The following is a 19,657-nucleotide window of genomic DNA, read 5'->3' as shown; positions in this document are numbered from 1 at the left end:
TCATTATGATTGGAATATTACGTTTACTCTTACATAAGACTACCCAGAATTCTTACATTAGACACCCAGAATTCTTACATAAGACTACCCAGAATTCTTACATAAGACACCCAGAATTCTCGCATAAGAAACCCAGACCTTGCTCAGAAATGGCTTTGAGAAACTGTTCCAAGATGGCTGTTCTGTCACATGGTCAGGATCCTCAGGCACAGATAGTGAATGTATGACTGGTCTTGTAAAAAATAAAACTGGTGCATGCTGGGATCTCGCCCTTTACGGAGACAGGCGAACACTACTGAACACTGCCAGATACCTGGACCGCGCTACAGAAGAGTAATCTCAGCACGGAGCTTTAGGATTTCGACGTGACCCATGTTGATATAATTCATCAATCAAAGTGTCAAGTCCGCATCCATGGATCTCATCATAATTTGTAATGACTGAACCTACCTTCATAATCATTAGGATACACGCCTATACTTTCCTTGTATATACAAGTCTTCCGTTGAACTCAGCCAGCTACCTAATCAATATACATGCCGTTCCTAGGTAACCCTAGCCCAGAGCGTGTGTTGTTTATTGTTGAGTAATTACCTATTGTTATGATAATCAACTCAGCCGCTAGACTCACGTCTCTCAAAATATCTACCCACAGAAAGAACGATGCTGACACAATAGCCAACAAACCGGTGTTGCGACATTTTTTTCAACCACTTTTTTTTTCGCCCAACATTGTCGTACGAAAAAGAGAATAAAGAATAAATGTATTAATAATAAAAGAGGACAAAGAAGTTCCTTTGTTTACTTTGAGGTCAGTCTCAAAGCTCTGTATTATATAACACGTCATCGATAATTCATCTCTCCCCTCACCTTTTTAAAAGTTTGCTTTTCATTTTACATTGAAAAAGGTCGATAACTCTTTAGTGTTTGCATAACCAAATGTGTAATGGAACTGTAAGCTGCCAAGTTGGTGGTTTTTATATATGGCTAAATTGTTAAAAATTTCTTTAAGCTTTGAAAACAAGTACAGGGCATCTTGGCGCGCTCTATAGAAAGTATCTAAGGTTCAAGGAACGCTTCCGTCAAAGATGGCTTCGCACCATAATGAGCATACGCTGGCAAGACTATCTTACATATAACCATGTTCCCCTATAGTATAGTATAGAATAGTATAGAAACACTACTCACCATTCAATAGCTGAAATGGGTCGGACACTTATTCCGCAAGGGAGACTACCGCAATGCCAAGCTGTTCTTTGGTGAACTCAAAGGAGGACTGCTCCCCGGAAGCGCTTATCTTATCTTATATAATACAGACTTACTTCAAAAAAGAAGATGATTACGTCCTAAGCGTCATGCATTTAGTCATGCATATTAACCAATGACTTAAATTCTGCCAAGTCACTGGTTTTCGTGGCTAGCTCAGGCAACCCATCCCATGCTCTAATAGCATAAGGGAAGAAGGAGTATTTGTACAAATTTGTCCTAGCATATGGGACGAGGAATGTGCCTTTATCTTTGTGTCTTTCAGAGTATTTTATTAAATTTTGTTTTTGTATTTGAAGATTATGGTTCAGTGTTTTATGTATGATTGCTACTTTACTTTTGAGCCTTCTGTCCTGAAGGCTTTCTAAATTTAGTGATTTTACTAAAGGTGTTACTCTAGTCAAATGTGAATATTCGTTTGTTATGACTCTCGCTGCTCTATTTTGTGTCTGTTCCAGTTTCTTAATGTTTTCTTGAGTTGAGGGGTCCCAAAACGGAGGATGCATATTCTATTAATGGCCTAACCAAGGTTAAATAACAGGATCTACTCAGGAACTAGTTTACTCTCACTGACATAGAGGAAAGTAGCAGGTAGCAAAGGGCAACTGAAATAGAGAGACTCACAAAGAGACAGTTTGAGACTCTTAAAGAGACAGAGACTCTAAAAGAGACAGTTGTAGACTCTGAAAGAGACAGACATTCTGAAAGAGACAGTTGTAGACTCTGAAAGAGATAGAGACTCTAAAAGAGATAGAGACTCTGAAAGAGACAAAGATTCTGAAAGAGACAGACGCTCTGAAAGTGACAGTTGTAGACTCTGAAAGAGATAGAGACTCTGAAAGAGATAGAGACTCTGAAAGTGACAGTTGTAGACTCTGAAAGAGACAGACATTCTGAAAGAGACAGTTGTAGACTCTGAAAGAGATAGAGACTCTAAAAGAGATAGAGACTCTGAAAGAGACAAAGATTCTGAAAGAGACAGACGCTCTGAAAGTGACAGTTGTAGACTCTGAAAGAGATAGAGACTCTGAAAGAGATAGAGACTCTGAAAGTGACAGTTGTAGACTCTGAAAGAGATAGAGACTCTGAAAGAGATAGAGACTCTGAAAGGGACAAAGACTCTGAAAGAGACAATTGGAGACTGAAAGAGACTTTTAGGAAATCTGACGAAGACAGCGGGACAAATATTTAAGATCCAAAGAAAAACCATTGTAGAAGGCAGGCGTAGACAAAGCAAAAAAAAAAAAAACTGAAATAACGGCTTTGTTTGCATCATATGTCATGTAAATATGTACGGCGAAATTTATGTTTGCGTAGTCCTGTAAAACACTGCACTTATGCTTAGTCTTTAGAACCGTAAACATTGCCTATAGAATACGTTAAGTCTATTCCCCATTAGCAACATTTTATTGCAACATTGTAACCATAGTTGGCGTCTAGAGGTCAAACCTGTCACGTGGTTGTCATGTGATAGTTTCTTTGACGCTCTGTTTGTTGTCCTCGGTGTTGAGTATAACAATGTTAATGCAACCAATTTTCCTAGCAGTTAGACTTGACAGTATCCGCTCCACAATATTAATAAAGACAAAACTTTAGGCTCCCGCGAAGCATATATTGTGGAACATTCAATTTCGATGACTGAGCCTTCCGAAGTCTTCGACACTTTGTTTTGCTGTCATTTGTATGGTATGAATAAGATGTTGATGTAATTACACAAATAATTTTAAAAAATGTTAATTACATATGGAGAAACATTTTTATTCATTATCTGATCTATAAAATAAAATAAAGTAATTAGATGTTAAATAAGACTATTAAAAAAAAAATTACATATAAGAATCTGAATTAAAAATAATGATTTTTTTTTTTTTCAATTTAAAAACTGAACAATAAATGGGTCAAATCCAGCATATTTAATGAGGTTCAACACAATATCCTCCCATACCCCTGAGGGTACGCGTACCCCACTTTGGGAAAGTCGGCACTAAATTGACTAAAAACTTTATGTTAGATTCTATAGCAGCGGTTCTCAACCTTTTATGCTCGGCGACCCCTTTTTACAATCCCCCACTGTGACGTGACCCCCCCCCCCCCCCCGCCACACACACATACAACAATAGAAGAATAGACAAAAACAATCCATATTTTCGATGGTCTTAGGCGACCCCTGGCAAATCGTCAATCGACCCCCAAAGGGGTAGCGAGCTACAGGTTGAGAACCCCTGTTCTATAGGCATATACTGTTTGGATATTATAGTACACTATCGATGTGATCGAGTAGGCCCTACGTAATACTAAAATTATTCTAAATAGATTCAAGTGAGACCACTGCTGTAGCATTCATTTAAAAAAACACACATAATTTAGTTGCGTCCCTTTCCTAAAAAAAAAAAAAAATTCATTCACCTTCCTCTCTTCGACTCTTTTTGGCGCGAGAACAAGTGTCCAATGACCTTACTGCAACGATTACTACGAGTCTCTGGTAATTTCATTCACTAGCTCAGGAAAACTAACCGCGTTACGCACGAAACAAGTCGTCGTTGTGGAAATTGTACGGAAACCCGATTTGTAATATAATACCCGTGTAAAAAATATTTAAAAACAAATATATACTTTATCTAGATACAAATTTTTTTTATACATGAATAAATAAAAATGGTTGAAATGTTTAATATTTCCATTTTTAATTTTTTTTCCCAAAATTATTATTGTTGTAATAATAAATAGTTTTAATAAAGATAATAAATGACACATTGAGATTTCATAGGTTCATTGAAAAAAAAAATTACAACACGGGGCTAACCAATCCAAACTTAGCTAACATGTCAAGCAAGGGGGGAGATTGGGGTCAACCCCAGTGCTAGCAGACAACAACATAATGACTTACAGCGCTGTGACACGAGGTGGGGGACCAATACGAGGGACTAAATGGTATGAACCTATTTTTTCCAGGCCTCTAGTTCTGTTTACCTGTGTGCCAGTGATGACGAAATAGAACTACATTAAATAGGTTAATGCACAAGTGTTTCGACTGGAAATCTGGAGACTTTGGATTTGGATGATCTCATAGATCTAGATTCTAGAACCATAGACCACAGATCGGAGTCTAGGATTAGATCAAGATCATCTAGAATAGTAGCCTGCCTATAGAGCTAATTTAATCTAGATCTATAATATATCTAGGTCTAGAATATTAATATCTAGATCTAGAATTAGGTCTCTAGTCTAGATTTGTTTTCTACCTGAAGTTGAAGGTGTGGATTTCAATAAACAAGGTGAGTATATATAAAATCTAATTTAAATCCACGTCTGGTCTAGTCTAGATCTGTATTCTATATTATTACTAGATATATATAGATAGAGTCTAGTCTAGATCTATAGTCTTTGTTACATGTTTGTTGTAAAAAAAAATGTTTGTAAAATGTTTTACATGTTCCTTTAGAGTTGACGATAATTACTTCCTAGTCCAAACCTCCCGCAGGACGACGGGGGACGGGGGCGGGCAGGGTTTGAACCCAGGACCATCGATAAATCTGAACGACAGTCCAGCGCGTAAACCACATGACCATGCAGCCATACATGTCATGTATATCTATAGTATACTATAGATTCTATAGATCTAGATTCTAGACAGTCCTAGATCTAGATCTATATAATGTTTTGGTTTCTTAAATATGTTCTAGTGTTTTGCTTTCCTTTTTAAAAATTGTAACACAATCTAAATGATAAATCCAGATAGCTACATCTATATACATATAGACAAGGTCGGATTTAGGACACTATGCGGTCGCAGTGGGCCCCGCGCTAATTCTAGGTGTAAATTATTAAATTAAATCATTATAATTTACAGACCTATATAATAACAGGGTTTCCGCGGACTCCTGATTTTCTAGGGCCTCCTGAAAATCTCCTTTTAATTGCAATATGTATATATATATATTTTTTAAATTCCTGGAAATCTTCTGAAATTATCAAAATCTTCTGAAAACTCATAAAAATTGCGGGGGCCTATACGATACTTATTTCGCGGGGCCTAGTCTGGGTAGGGATAAGCATAACGTCAAAATTAAGATTTTGTATTAGAAAATTTACGTCTTTGCAATTCATTTCTATTAAATGAAAGCTGACAAAGACGATTTGTTAAAAATTGCATATAGTATTGACACCTCAAAATGACAATTTTGTCTATTTTTTTCAGAAGATTTTTATGAATTTTCAGGAAATTTTAATAATTTCATATTTCTAGGAATTTTTTTTTGGGGTATATTTTACAATTTCAGGAAATTTCGATGAGATCCTAGAAAATCAGGAGGCTCTGTTGTTATATACAAGTTTTAATGTGCTTAATTTAATAATTTACGCATAGAATTAGAGCGGTGCCTTTGAAAGTGCGGGGCCCATTGCGGCCGCTTAGGTTGCATTGGCCTAAGGCCGGCCCTGATTATGAGGATTTTAATCTTGATTCAACAAATAATAATCCTCGTTTACATGATTCCATTTCTAATCCTCCTTTATCATCCCCTTTCAACACGCATTCGCACCATTCCACATTCACATTATGCTGCGCAAGTAACAGCTTCACTCTAAGACTGCTTTATTGATCCTTAATCCTTACGGAAATTTGCTGTGATTACAAGGACTCTTTTCTCATATAAAGACAACACAACAGAAAAATACATAAATAGAACAGAGACACAACATAAAGAGTTCATTCAGCGACTACACACAGGCATCTTGGTGCATTTCATGTTTCCTGATCAACGAGTGGCGGTGATATAGGGTACGGTGATTTCTTAACATTATAATAATAATAATAATAATAATAATAATAATACTCGTTCATTTCTAACATAATAATAATCTTTATTATCCGTAAGGAAATTTGTCTTACAATTGTCTTGATTTGTCTTATCAATGTTATATTAGTTCTTAGCATTGTTTTGGAAGGAAATAGGAAGTAACTTGAACTCCGTGAAACTATGAGAAAAGAGGGGGGGGGGGGGATTTTTTTATTTACATCGGCGACATGGCCATCTCTTTCCCTAAGTTCTCACAAGCACACGACCTGTACCAAGCAAAGATTATCCTGTGACACAGTTAACTCAAGTCGAAGGTGCCTGTGTCACGAGCGTCCGTCGTCTGCTATGAAATTGCGCTGGTGGTCTCTCCGTTGGACAAACTACACCCACCCCCCTTTTTTCCTTTTGGCACCCCTCCTGATTCCGGCCACGCTGCTGCTCGCTGTGGTTTGCTGTGATTGTGGAGTAACAACGCGTCACGTTGCAGACGATATATTGCATTGTCATGAACCGTGAAGAGTTGGCATGGTTCTAATGCAGTGATGTCCAAACCTTTTCCCACAACGGAGCATTACCCACATTCTGAGTATTTAGCCAAACACTTTGCTAATTTTTTTTTTTTTTTTGAGAGATTTATTCACGTGATTGCCTACTAGTTTATTGTTCCAGTGGTTCACGGAACACTCAGTCGTGGATCACTAGGGTTCCGCGGAACACAATTTGGGAAGCACTGTTGTGGTGGAATCCCCCGAATGTTGAACTCTAGAGGTCGCCGAGCTCGAGTCTCTGTTCGGTGAAATTCGGTAAATGTAATTTCACACGAGGTATTTATGCTTGCCCTAAGCAAGTCAATTATTCATACGATTTGTTGGAAGGTTGTTTTTTTTTTTTCCGTTGGTTTGGAACAAGTGACAATTACTAATCGTCGTGAACGAATAACACAGACACCCTTTAAAAAACATAAATTCCAAGCTTAAAATAGGTACTAAAAGTTTTAATAATATATCCACAACTATATATTTGCCATTTGCGTAAATGAAGCCTATTCTTATCTTATCTTATATAATACAGACGTTACTTCAAAAAAGAAGATGATTACGTCCAACGCGTCATGCATTTAGTCATGCAAATTAACCAATGACTTAAATTCTGCCAAGTCACTGGTTTTCCTGGCTAGCTCAGGCAACCCATTCCATGCTCTAATAGCACAAGGGAAGAAAGAGTATTTGTACAAATTTGTCCTAGCATATGGGAAGAGGAATGTGCCTTTATCTTTGTGTCTTTCAGAGTATTTTATTAAGTTTTGTTTTTGTATTTGAAGATTATGGTTCAGTGTTTTATGTAGAGTTGCTACTTTACTTTTGAGCCTTCTGTCCTGAAGGCTTTCTAAAGTTAGTGATTTTACTAAAGGTGTTACTCTAGTCAAATGTGAATATTCGTTTACATGCACATGAAAGCAAGGGTAGGTCTATCCACGTGAAGAAAAAAATATGTGTATCCATGTTCGTCTAGTAAAATAAACAGGTTCATATTTGTCATCAATATAGGTACTACATTTATCGAATGTATTTTATTTATTGTGTAATGGAAAGACAGTAAGGTCAAGGACATAATTTTTTCCCCACTTTCCACTCTTGGATCAAGTTAAACTTAACGCAGTCACTCGTCGCTACTAGCAACACATGGTTCAATCATACCATTAACCAAGTAATTAGTTAGTGGTCATAGTTTTCTTTGATATCGATGGCGGGGAAAATAAATCCTACATTATTGAGAAGCTTAGTTTTAAATGTGGAGTTCCTCTCATGATATTAGAGCATGGAATGCGTTGCCTGAGCCGGCCAGGAAAACCAAAATGACTTGGCAGAGTTTAAGACACTGGTTAACATGCATGACTAGATTGACTTAGGAACAGTGACCTCCGTGATATATCGAAGGCGCCGTAGGAACACGCGTAGGACGTAATCATCGTTTTGAAGTAACGTCTGTATTTTATAAGATAAGCTCTATTTATATAAACGTATTTAAAAAAAAATATTTTGCTATTTAGTAAATGAACTGATGTGTGCAGGATGATTTGATTTCGTTATTTTTAAATAATACTCCACCTATGTTAAAAATGGGAGGAAAAAGGGGGGGGGGCGAACCTCGTTTTCTTGACTCCAGGCCCAAAGGGACCTCAAATTTGTGCTAAGTAGAACCATGTACCAGACGACCGCAGAGCTATATCTGTTGTCACTGACCAATATAAAACCTTTTAATGACCTCGCTTCGCTGAATGCTGGTATGTTTACTAAGTCTGTAGTGGAGGAGGTCACGTGGATGTACTGAAGTCGTTCACATTACATTGCTTTTACGACATAAACTGACTTGACGACATTAGCCTGCTTTATGGCAATAGCCTACTTTAGTTTTTATGCTACACCGCTTTGCTAAGAACCACATTTCTTTTTCAACTTACACATACACACACAAAGAACACATGTAGCCTACACATACACACACAAAGAACACATGTTGTTTCCGGTAATGTAAAATGGGACAAGAATTAACCGCCCCCACGCCCCCATTTTCTTTTTTTTTTTTTTTTTAAATGCGTGGGAGTCGGCACACTGAGAACGTCTGAGGACAACCGCGTGCTGGTTTCACAGTGACGCCCAAACTACGGCCCGTGGGCTTTATCCCGACTCCTGAGTGTGTGCTATTCGGCTTCTTGAGGCTTCTGCCCATAACGCAGCGGTTCTCAACCTTTTAAGCTCGGCGACCCCTTTTTACAATCCCCCACTCTGCCGCGACCCCCCCACACACACACACAGAAATAGAAGAATAAACAAAAACAATCCATGTTTTCGATGGTCTTAGGCGACCCCTGGCACATTCTCAACCGACCCCCAAGGGGGTCGCGATCCACAGGTTGAGAACCCCTGACATAATGTCATCGCAGAGGCGTTACTTTATTTCGGTGTTCTAGTTCATGTCTATGCTGAAAGAGTCGGTGCTACCTTGCGTGGTGGTGGCTAAACGGGCCTAAACTATGATACATTCAACAAGGCCATGAGTCCAAGACCTTATCTTCTTATCTTATATACTACAGACGTTACTTCAAAAAAAGAAGATGATTACGTCCTACGCGTCATGCATTTAGTCATGCATATTAACCAATGACTTAAATTCTGCCAAGTCACTGGTTTTCCTGGCTAGCTCAGGCAACCCATTCCATGCTCTAATAGCACTAGGGAAGATGGAGTATTTGTACAAATTTGTCCTAGCATATGCGACCTAAGCATATCTTTGACCAACGGTTAATGAGCTGGGTTTCCTGTGGTCAGAACAACGACCAACCGCCTTTACTCTCCACAACTAATCCATATTCACCGAGATTCGCACCCATGACCCCAGGTTTGGAAGCCAAGTGCTTAAACACTCAGCCCCTTATATCAGATAACGCTCCAAAAGTAAGATATAAGATCCTTATATAGATCAGTGCATGTATAGTTGTTTTTTTTTAATAACCCGTCTACTGTATCAGCAACAAAGATGTCTAACTTCGCTACCCATAAACCCTCAGGTTTTGAGTTCTCAAGCGATTTTCATATGATCTTTTAGATTCAGTTCCTGGGCTATTAATCTTCACCTCAATGTCGGGTGAAACTGTACGCGTGACAACGCGTGTGTGTGTCGGTAATTTATGACCCCCAAAACAGAGGTCCACCAGTGAGCTATTAGATGTTCCTTAAGTCTCTACCAATGCGAGATAGTAGAGATTCTCCAACATGGCGGCAGAAACTATAAATAGCAAGTTTTATGGAGTATCCGGTGTGCAAAATAAAGTCAGTGTTGTTAAGCTATATTTTTTTCTAAAAGGCGTATGACCATTGGTGTGTACTGTACTTCCGTTTGTAGCTTACAATGACTTCAGTTTGGAGGACGCGTTTGACTTTTCCCTCTAGCACTGATATAAAAAAAAATAGCGTTAGTAACTGAGATTTGATACAAAGATCGTCTGCTGCTCATTGAGATTTGATACAAAGATCAACTGTTACTCATTGAGATTTGATACAAAGATCAACTGCTACTCATTGAGATTTGATACAAAGATCGTCTGCTGCTCATTGAGATTTGATACAAAGATCGTCTGCTGCTCATTGAGATTTGATTCAAAGATCGTCTGCTGCTCATTGAGATTTGATACAAAGATCATCTGCTGCTCATTGAGATTTGATACAAAGATCAACTGCTACTCATTGAGATTTGATACAAAGATCATCTGCTGCTCATTGAGATTTGATACAAAGATCGTCTGCTGCTCATTGAGATTTGATACAAAGATCATCTGCTGCTCATTGAGATTTGATGCAAAGTTCAACTGCTGCTCATTGAGATTTGATTCAAAGATCATCTGCTGCTCACTGAGATTTGATATAAAGATCAACTGCTACTCATTGAGATTTGAGATTTGATACAAAGATCAACTGCTACTCATTGAGATTTGCCCTCCTATACCGGTGATTGCCACGCCAATGTTGGTGTCCTATACCGGTGATTGCCACGCCAATGTTGGTGTCCTATACCGGTGATTGCCACGCCAATGTTAGTGTCCTATACCGGTGATTGCCACGCCAATGTTGGTGTCCTATACCGGTGATTGCCACGCCAATGTTGGTGTCCTATACCGGTGATTGCCACGCCAATGTTAGTGTCCTATACCGGTGATTGCCACGCCAATGTTGGTGTCCTATACCGGTGATTGCCACGCCAATGTTGGTGTCCTATACCGGTGATTGCCACGCCAATGTTGGTGTCCTATACCGGTGATTGCCACGCCAATGTTGGTGTCTTATACCGGTGATTGCCACGCCAATGTTGGTGTCCTATACCTGTGATTGCCACGCCAATGTTGGTGTCCTATACCGGTGATTGCCACATCAATGTTGGTGTCTTATACCGAAAGAATTACTCTCATATTAAACAGAAAGGGGCGGGGGTGGTCAACGATTATTTGTCCCACAAACTATGTCACTGTATGATTGATTAGATGGCTAACATTTCTTTCGTTTAAAAATGCAGTTCACATTTTTACACTAAAACCTATTCTTTTTTTCCCAATACAATTGTTTTTTTTCCAGAAAACAAACAAACAACATGCACATTCAAATAAACACAACAATCTGGTTGTATGGATCTTGGTCTAGAACTAGAGATGTGTTTCTAGCTAGTGTCTTGCTCTTGATACCAGGAAAGAATTCCAAACAAGCCTAGTTTCAATTGAAGCAATAAATATCTATTGAAGTGCAGACTTGAAGTGTACCTGGCAATGGTAGTTTAAACACAATACAATGATTTGCCAACTTGGCCTCAAAAATCGGTGCAGCTATTTTTTCATTTTTCAATATTTACTATTATTTAGGTACAAAATATTTTGTCGTATAATCTTATGTAAGAGGAGAGAGAGAGAGAGAGAGAGAGAGAATTTAAAGAGAGAGAGAAAAAGAGAAAAATGTAGGGAAGGGATGGTTATTATCGATGTGGTGGATGCTGCTTTTATGGATAGATATTTTATTCCTAGATGCTTTGCGCATGTTGCCTTTATATTTGGTTAGTGTTCCATATAGTGTGATTCTAATATAATAATATTAATAATTAAACTTCTATAAAGTGTTTCTGTTGTTTTTTTTTTACTTTCGCTGTTCAATGAAGCAAAGGTTCTGAAATGAGTGACCATGGAAATAATCAATCAGTTACATCTCATTTGTTGACCCCCCCCCTTTCAAATTCTAATTAAATCAAGTCAAGATAAGAACATGTTTGAATAAATACTTGATGATGATGTCTTATTCCATAAGGTGGGATAAATTCTTATTAGACCTGTCTCTTATCTTGTGCCTATGACTTGGTACCATTCTGCCACCACCACGCCCCCAGATAAATACGTGCAGGACATATTAAAGCCATCTCTGGAGGAATAATAATAATAATAATAATAGAACGGACCCATTGCTTCTTCCAGGACAGCGATGAATATGAAATAAATTAGGCGGTAACTATTATTCACCAATGAGTCGAGTGTTTACTGAGGGTAATTCACAACCTCATGACCAAACACAAGAGGTCGGTCTACTCCCTGACTCGCACCCCACACAATTGAGAGGTGCTGTTGGTGGTAGAACAAGAGGAGCCAAAAGGATCAAATGGACGAGAGAAATGAATATAGACATTATCAAATCGTTCTTCCGTGTAAACATTTGTGATGATAAACCTCTCACAGGTTATAGGCAAAAACTCTCCCTGGAATTTACCTAGATCTAAAAAGCTTGTTTACTGAGACAGTAGATCAAAATAAACTAGTCAACGCACGTAACATTCCTAGGAACATCTTCGTTGCCTGTCAGAGGGCGGTACTGCTGCAGACCTGCCACATCACCAGAAAATTCCTCAGTGGAAACTGTTAAAGGGACTACGATGAATTTTGTTTCTCTTTAGCGAAACTCGACCCTGGCAGCGCCAGAGAATGACTACTCGTTCATTTCTAACATAATAATAATAATCTTTATTATCCGTAAGGAAATTTGTCTTACAATTTGTGCATTACACCAAACAAAAAAACATTATAACTATAAGAAACCAAAGTGTACATTCACAGCAGACTCTATCATAATTTACATGTGACAAAGTTCATACCAGATTGTTCTTATTTAATGATTTGATTGCCAGGGGAACAAAATAGTGTTTGTGTCTGTTTGTCTTTGCTATCGGTGTCTTGTATCTCTTTTGTGATGGTAAAATCACAAAATCCTGACACAAAGGGAGATTCTTTATTTCGAGGATCTTGTTAGCTTTTTTATAGATGTTTGTCTCAAACAACTGCCCAAATGGGGTTTGTTTTTTTGCCAATGATTTTACCAGCAGCATTTAGGATTCTATAAATGAGTTATCTATATAAGTTAGAAAGTTAGGTTGAGATACTGTGTGTTGGAAAGTGTTCGTTTGTTTCAGTGGAAGTCCTGGCACACATTGTCCAGTGAATGATTGGTTATAGTGAGGCATGGTTCGTCTGTTGTGTATCAAACAAATTGATTTTTTTTATTGACCCTTTATTGTATCAGCACAAACTCATTCCTAGACAAAGAAGACTACAGATAGACCAAGACTCGACAGAGAACACTTTCCTGCACATTAGTTCACCTCAGAACTCCTCAGACTAACAAGAAATGAATGTAATGTACCAGGTTTACTAGGCAGTATCTGACGTCACATTGGTAACTTGTCAGCAGTAGGACTACCAGTACTGACAACTCGTCCCTGAGTGTCCGGACATTTGTGATGGTTTCATGGGACCTCCAGGGAGGACGCTGTAATTATGACCTCTTCACTCCTTATGTCACTGGACCCTTACTGTCGTAGATTTCCGGCTAGTCTTGGTGCATTCTCTACTCCTGTGACTTGGCAATATCCTCCAAATACATGAAACAATGTCTACAACTAATTCTTTTAGGGAGAGAAGGGTTAAAAGAGGGGGGGGGGTCCACGATATTTTTTTTTAATTAAGTTTGAGCCTCGATACATGATTGTTCTATTTGAGAAGTAGGGTACACTTTTTCTTTTTCACAATACATTCCTCTATTCAGTCACAAATTCGTGGAAACTCGGTGGACACGGTTCTGGAAAACGGCTGTAACGAATTTCTTAGAAATTAGTTGATTGTTTGGGAAAATAATTACTAGCCCGTTGGCGCACTAGGAAAACCCCTGGTTTGACCTTAATATTTTTTTAATGTTTAAAAAAAAAAAAGGCTACAGGACTAGAAAATATCTTAAATAGACTACGTTTTCTGGTATTTCCGCATGTAGGGCCTATTTATTCAAGAGTTTAATGGCCATCATTAGAATATTATCAAGTCTAGTAGATTTGTGCATTCGCTTAATCAGGATTTTTTCTCAGGCGAGATGGGGAATATAGCAGGGTAAAAGTGTTATTTTTTTAATTTTGTAATATTAATATTTATTAGTAAAGAGCAGAGTAATGGCCCATAATTTGTTTATTGGAGGTCTTTTTTTTAAAAAGTTTTTTTAAAAATATATTTTGAAATTGTTGTGGTTTTCAATGAATTATTAAGTCTAAAAACTGTTTTATTAATTCTTAATGGAAATGTGTTGCTTCTCAAGGACTGTTTGTTTTCAATGAAAAAAAACTAAACAAAAGCAAACATTAACAACTATCTACAAAAGAGAACATGCACAAGACACAGACACAAGACAAAGACACAAGACACAGACACAAGACACTGACACAAAACACAAGACACAGACACAAGACACTGACACAAAATACAAGACACAGACACAAGACACAGACACAAGACACAGACACAAAACACTGACACGAAACACAAGACACAGACACAAGACACAAGACACAGACACAAAACACAAAACACAGACACAAGACACAGACACAAGACACAGGCACAAGACACAGACAACACAAGACACAAACAACACAAGACACAGACAACACAAGACACAGACAACACAAGACACAGACAACACAAGACACAGGACATATACACAAGACACAGACACAAGACACAGAGAAGTTGATTAACTACACAAACACGTCTAGATCTTGTTCACGTCCCTGGTCAATGAGTCAATGATATCTGACAGATCCAGGAACAAACAAGTGAATGCTCTACTTCCGTCATGGAGTCCATGTGTTTCTCGTTATGCACCCAGACTTTGGGGTCGTGGAGAGACCGATTCCTTGGCGTGAAGTTCCTTTAGTGCACCGGATATTTCCGAGAAGGCCTCGATTTCTCTCTGGGCACATTGGATCGAACGTATGTTTGTATGTGTGTATGCCTGTTTGTACGCCTAACTGATCATGCCCTAACGTACAGTGAGATTGTATTGGTTTGTGTTACTACAGTTGTTATATACGAGAGACTATCTTTTCCATTTACAACTTCTTGTGTGACTAAAGAGGCGAATCCTTGGTGCACAGCTGCGGTAACAGGTTAGGCATCTGTAATCATTAGGCCTAGGCACCGTTGCGTTTTCACCATTCTTTCTACTACTGTAGTGTAGAGCATCTGCAATCCGTGACCCTTCCTTTAGACTCGCTCTCCATTTGCCACTTTTTCTATATATATATGTGGGAAGCGTGGTTGAGAGGCCAAGTGCGCTTGAACTTGGCTTGGCTTGGCTACCTAGAAGGGGGCTCGAGGTTCGACACTGAGCGCCTAAAGACAACACGGAAAACCAACTCGTAGAAACCCCCCCCCCCCACTGGTCCACAAATGAGATTGGACCAAAAGCGCTCTGAGCATGCTATAAGCATGAAAGTAGCGCTATATAAAAGCTATAATAATAATAATAATAATAATAATATATTTATAGATTTGTGCATTGATGTTCTCCGACTTATTTTTTTCAAGATTGGACATTCATCGAATTATGGCTTGACATCTAGTTGAGTGTTTGAGCCTGTCGGTCAGAGCCAATATGGTCTCTGTCAACATTTAACATGTATCTGAATAATTTCAAGTCGGTTAATCTAACTTATGCAGTCCTAAATGTCAGCTGAAAATGTCATCTAACATCGGTGGAATATTTTCAGTTGGCATGTGGGAAAAAAAAACATTGGGCAAACTATGAAATTAAATGTCTGGCAAGCAGTACCGTATTTAGACTAAAAAAAAGCCCTTAAGCTATATGAGATATATAGGTCCCTTTAATAGTTTAAACATTTTATTCTGAATAATTTCATGTCCGATAATCTAACTTATGCAGGCCTAAATATCAGTTGTAAATGTCATCTGACATCAGTAGAATATTTTTAGTTGGCACTTAAAAAAACAAAAAAAAAAACAAGGGCAAACAATGAAATTAAATGTCTTGCGAACAGTACCGTATTTAGACCAAAAAAAAGGCCCTTAAGATATACGAGTTTTTTATGTCCCTTAAACAATAATCCTCTATAAGTCCAGATATTATACGTCAGTGCTAAAACATTATTGGTGCCGTAAGCTGTACCTTGTGTTGCCTAGAGATAAATCCGGGATCTGCTGGCAACGTCAAGGTAGACCACGAATATGGTGGATTGGCGATGCAGAGGCAGAAGAGGCGAAAAGCTCTGGGGAGAATCTGATTGGAAAAATGACCCCCCCCCCCCATGGGCTGTTTGCGCCATTGGATGATTGGGGTGGATGATTATAAACACGTGACTCTCGTGTCCTGCTCATCGTAACATGGACTAAGATTTTTTTTTCCCTGTGCCAGTCGACCGGGATAAGGCCTACTACAAAGCAACAACCCTTAGCGTCCCGTACCGACGTCTTTGCCTCGTTGTGACTTCGTTGCCTCGTTGTGATTTCTTAGTCTCGTTGCGACTTCGCAGCCTCGTTCTGACTTATCTGTTACGATAACAGACCCAGTCGTCACACGATCAGATCACGATCTGTGGCCCGACTAACAAAAACAACAACAAGCGAGCACCCCTCTCGCCGAAACAATGATCTGATTACCCCCCTCCCTCCCTCCACCTGTGTAGCCCCCACCCCACCCTCGTTGACTTCCTCATTCTAAAACTGATAAGTGACGCCACACGACCGCCCAGTTTTAGGGGAGCTTATTTATTTATATTTTTTTAATTGGACTATTCCAGGTCATTGTTGGCATTGAAGTTTGCAGTAAGCCGCAGCACTAAATGGGTTGGTACGACAGGTCGTTTGGTTACCTTAGATCTCCTTATCATGATGTTGGACTTTTCCGAAGGAGGACGAAAGGGGCGTGGCCTACGTTTGGGACGGACTCAACTTTAAGAAAAAAAGAAAAAAAAAAAGATTTGTTTCATACGTTTTAAATATGGCAGGGGGTATGTGTGAGGGCGGGCGAGTTCAAACTTGACACTTTCCAGGCGACAGACACAAGGCGCAGTGTAAAAAAAAAAAAAAAAACCCAGACCAGCTACTAGTCTTGCCCTCAGAACCTGTATCATGAATTTTTGTGTTCTTTACCTTACCTTACCTTTACCTATCCCTTAATCTGTTGGACCGTTGGGGCACCAGGCATGATTTGTCGACCGTCTTTCTCCATTCCTCCCTTTTTTTTTGCCTTGTTTAAAACCTCTCTCCATGGCAGGCCCGGCCCGTCCATTCTTTAATGTTCTAACGAAGTTTAATCCTGGCAGTGCCAGAGAATCAATGTTTGTTAGTTTTTCACTAAATAATAATAATAATTTAAATAATATAGTGATAGTAATGAATAATGACACATGCCTGGATATCATAGATACGCATATAATATAGTAGGCCTAATAATAATTAATAACACATCTCTGGATATCATAGGTCGTGATTTTATTCTTTAAAATTAAAGGAACGTCTTCAATGTATAAGATAAGATAAGATTGTGCTGTCTAAAGTATGATACCAAATCGATGAATTGTACTTTGTTTAACCATCACTATAACTACACATTCCATCACTAAAACTACACATACCATCACTAAAATTACATATACCATCACTAAAACTACATCTGCCATCGCTAAAACTTCATCTGCCATCGCTAAAACTACATCTGCCAGCACTAAAACTACATCTGCCCTCACTAAAACTACATCTGCCATCACTAAAACTACATCTGCCATCACTAAAACTACATCTGCCATCACTAAAACTACATCTACCATCACTAAAACTACACATACCATCACTAAAACTACACATACCATCACTAAAACTATATATACCATCACTAAAACTACATATACCATCACTAAAACTACATATACCATCACTAAAACTACATCTGCCATCGCTAAAACTACATCTGCCATCGCTAAAACTACATCTACCATCACTAAAACTACATCTACCATCACTAAAACTACATCTACCATCACTAAAACTACATCTACTATCACTAAAACTACATCTACTATCACTAAAACTACATCTACTATCACTAAAACTACACATACCATCACTAAAACTACACATACCATCACTAAAACTACACATACCATCACTAAAACTACATACACCATCACTAAAACTGCATCTACCATCACTAAAACTACATCTACCATCACTAAAACTACATCTACCATCACTAAAACTACATCTACCATCACTAAAACTACATCTACCATCACTAATACTACATCTAAATTTTATTCCTTTAATAGCTTCGTAGTTTGCTGTGAAGTCACGCTTTCGACAAATTGTGTCTTGAGCTTGATAACCCAGCGGCAGTGAACACAATGAATGAAATCGGGCCAAGTAAAAAAAAAAAATTAAACAGTGGGAGGTGGGTATGTTAAATAGAGGCTCGAGATGGAGGGGGAGGTAATGTAATTTGTCATGTTGGTTCAAGCTATAATACTTTAAAATGAGGTCAGTTACTGTCCTTTGCTTGTAAGTGGGTCAGTTACTAATCACTGAGGTTGAATACAACGATAGTGAAATAGAAACGAGGTCAAACACTGGTGGAGATCGAACTTCATCCGCTTGAAAAAGTAGTTCGAGTTTTAGGTCTGACAAGTAAAATGTCGTCTCTAGGTCGCACTACTAGTTGAGTTCAATAAAAGAAAACATTTTAGTTTCATTTTAATTCTGTAGTCATTACAAACAATTTTTTTTTTGGTCTTAATGTGCTAGTGATTCGTTTCGTGTTTGAGACAATAAAAATCTTCAATACGGTATTTAAAAACACACGAAAATTGTTTTTTTTTATTTTTTTTTGCAAAGGAATAGATCCTTAGCATGTCTGAAATGGCCTCGCTGCTTGGATGTAATTTCACGATTTAAAAATATTTGTGTTCCTGCTGTTTGAATGAGATCTAAACACGATCTCGCTAAGATTATGTCTCTATACATTCACCATTTATATAACACAAAAATTAAGTATTTATTCTGTTTAAGTATAATATAGTGCATATACTAGTATTATCAAACAATCTCTCGCTAACTCATTGGATCTCGACTGATTTAATGTAGAATTCAAATATTTTATTTTATTACATCTGTGTTCGTATCGATACATTATTAAGTTGAAAAAAAACAAAACAACATGAAATAATTCTAAGGGAAAAAACAAAAACTATGTCAAAAAAAAAATTCACAAGTACACGTGAATTCTACAGTTCAGACATGATCTAACTCCAATACTGTCAGTCTAGAACAAGGACATGGCGTCAAGTTCATTGAAGGGCTCTGTGACTACAATATCTGCACATTCCTGTTCACCTTTGTTCTGCTGTAACCAATAGAAATCAAGTCAAAGTTGGAAGGATTGCGTGTGTGTGTACGCATGTGCTTGTATTCATGTGTGTGTGTGTGTGTGGGTGTTCATGCTTGTGTGTGTGGACATGCTTTTATATCTTCAATGTTGGCCCTGGTACAGATAGATCACCTACTGATTAAGTCATGTGTAGGTTAGGATCTTCGTAGATCAGCGAAGCTTGACATCCCTCGACCCGTGGGGGGGGGGGCGGTTCCAACGAGCCTGTAACGGACCGCAGAACAGAAAGCGTCCCTGGGGCTTCGTCGTATGGGCTGGAGTGTCGAGGGGGCCGGATTAGCCCCACGT

At 38.4% G+C, this 19,657-nt stretch overlaps 1 protein-coding gene across 1 annotated transcript in view; it reads left to right on the top strand.

Moving 5' to 3' along the window:
- Positions 1-4,135: 4,135 nt before the first annotated feature.
- LOC106071229 (ATP-binding cassette sub-family C member 5-like) overlaps positions 4,136-19,657 on the top strand; it is a 129,500-nt gene continuing 113,978 nt past the window's right edge. Inside the window, exon 1 of the mRNA XM_056039134.1 lies at positions 4,136-4,541. The gene's annotated coding sequence lies outside the window, so the exon portion shown is untranslated. The remainder of the gene's footprint in view (positions 4,542-19,657) is intronic.

The sequence above is a fragment of the Biomphalaria glabrata genome, chromosome 8 (genome assembly GCF_947242115.1).
Source record: "Biomphalaria glabrata chromosome 8, xgBioGlab47.1, whole genome shotgun sequence".
NCBI lineage: Eukaryota > Metazoa > Mollusca > Gastropoda > Planorbidae > Biomphalaria > Biomphalaria glabrata.
This window is presented reverse-complemented; position numbering and strand designations above follow the sequence as displayed.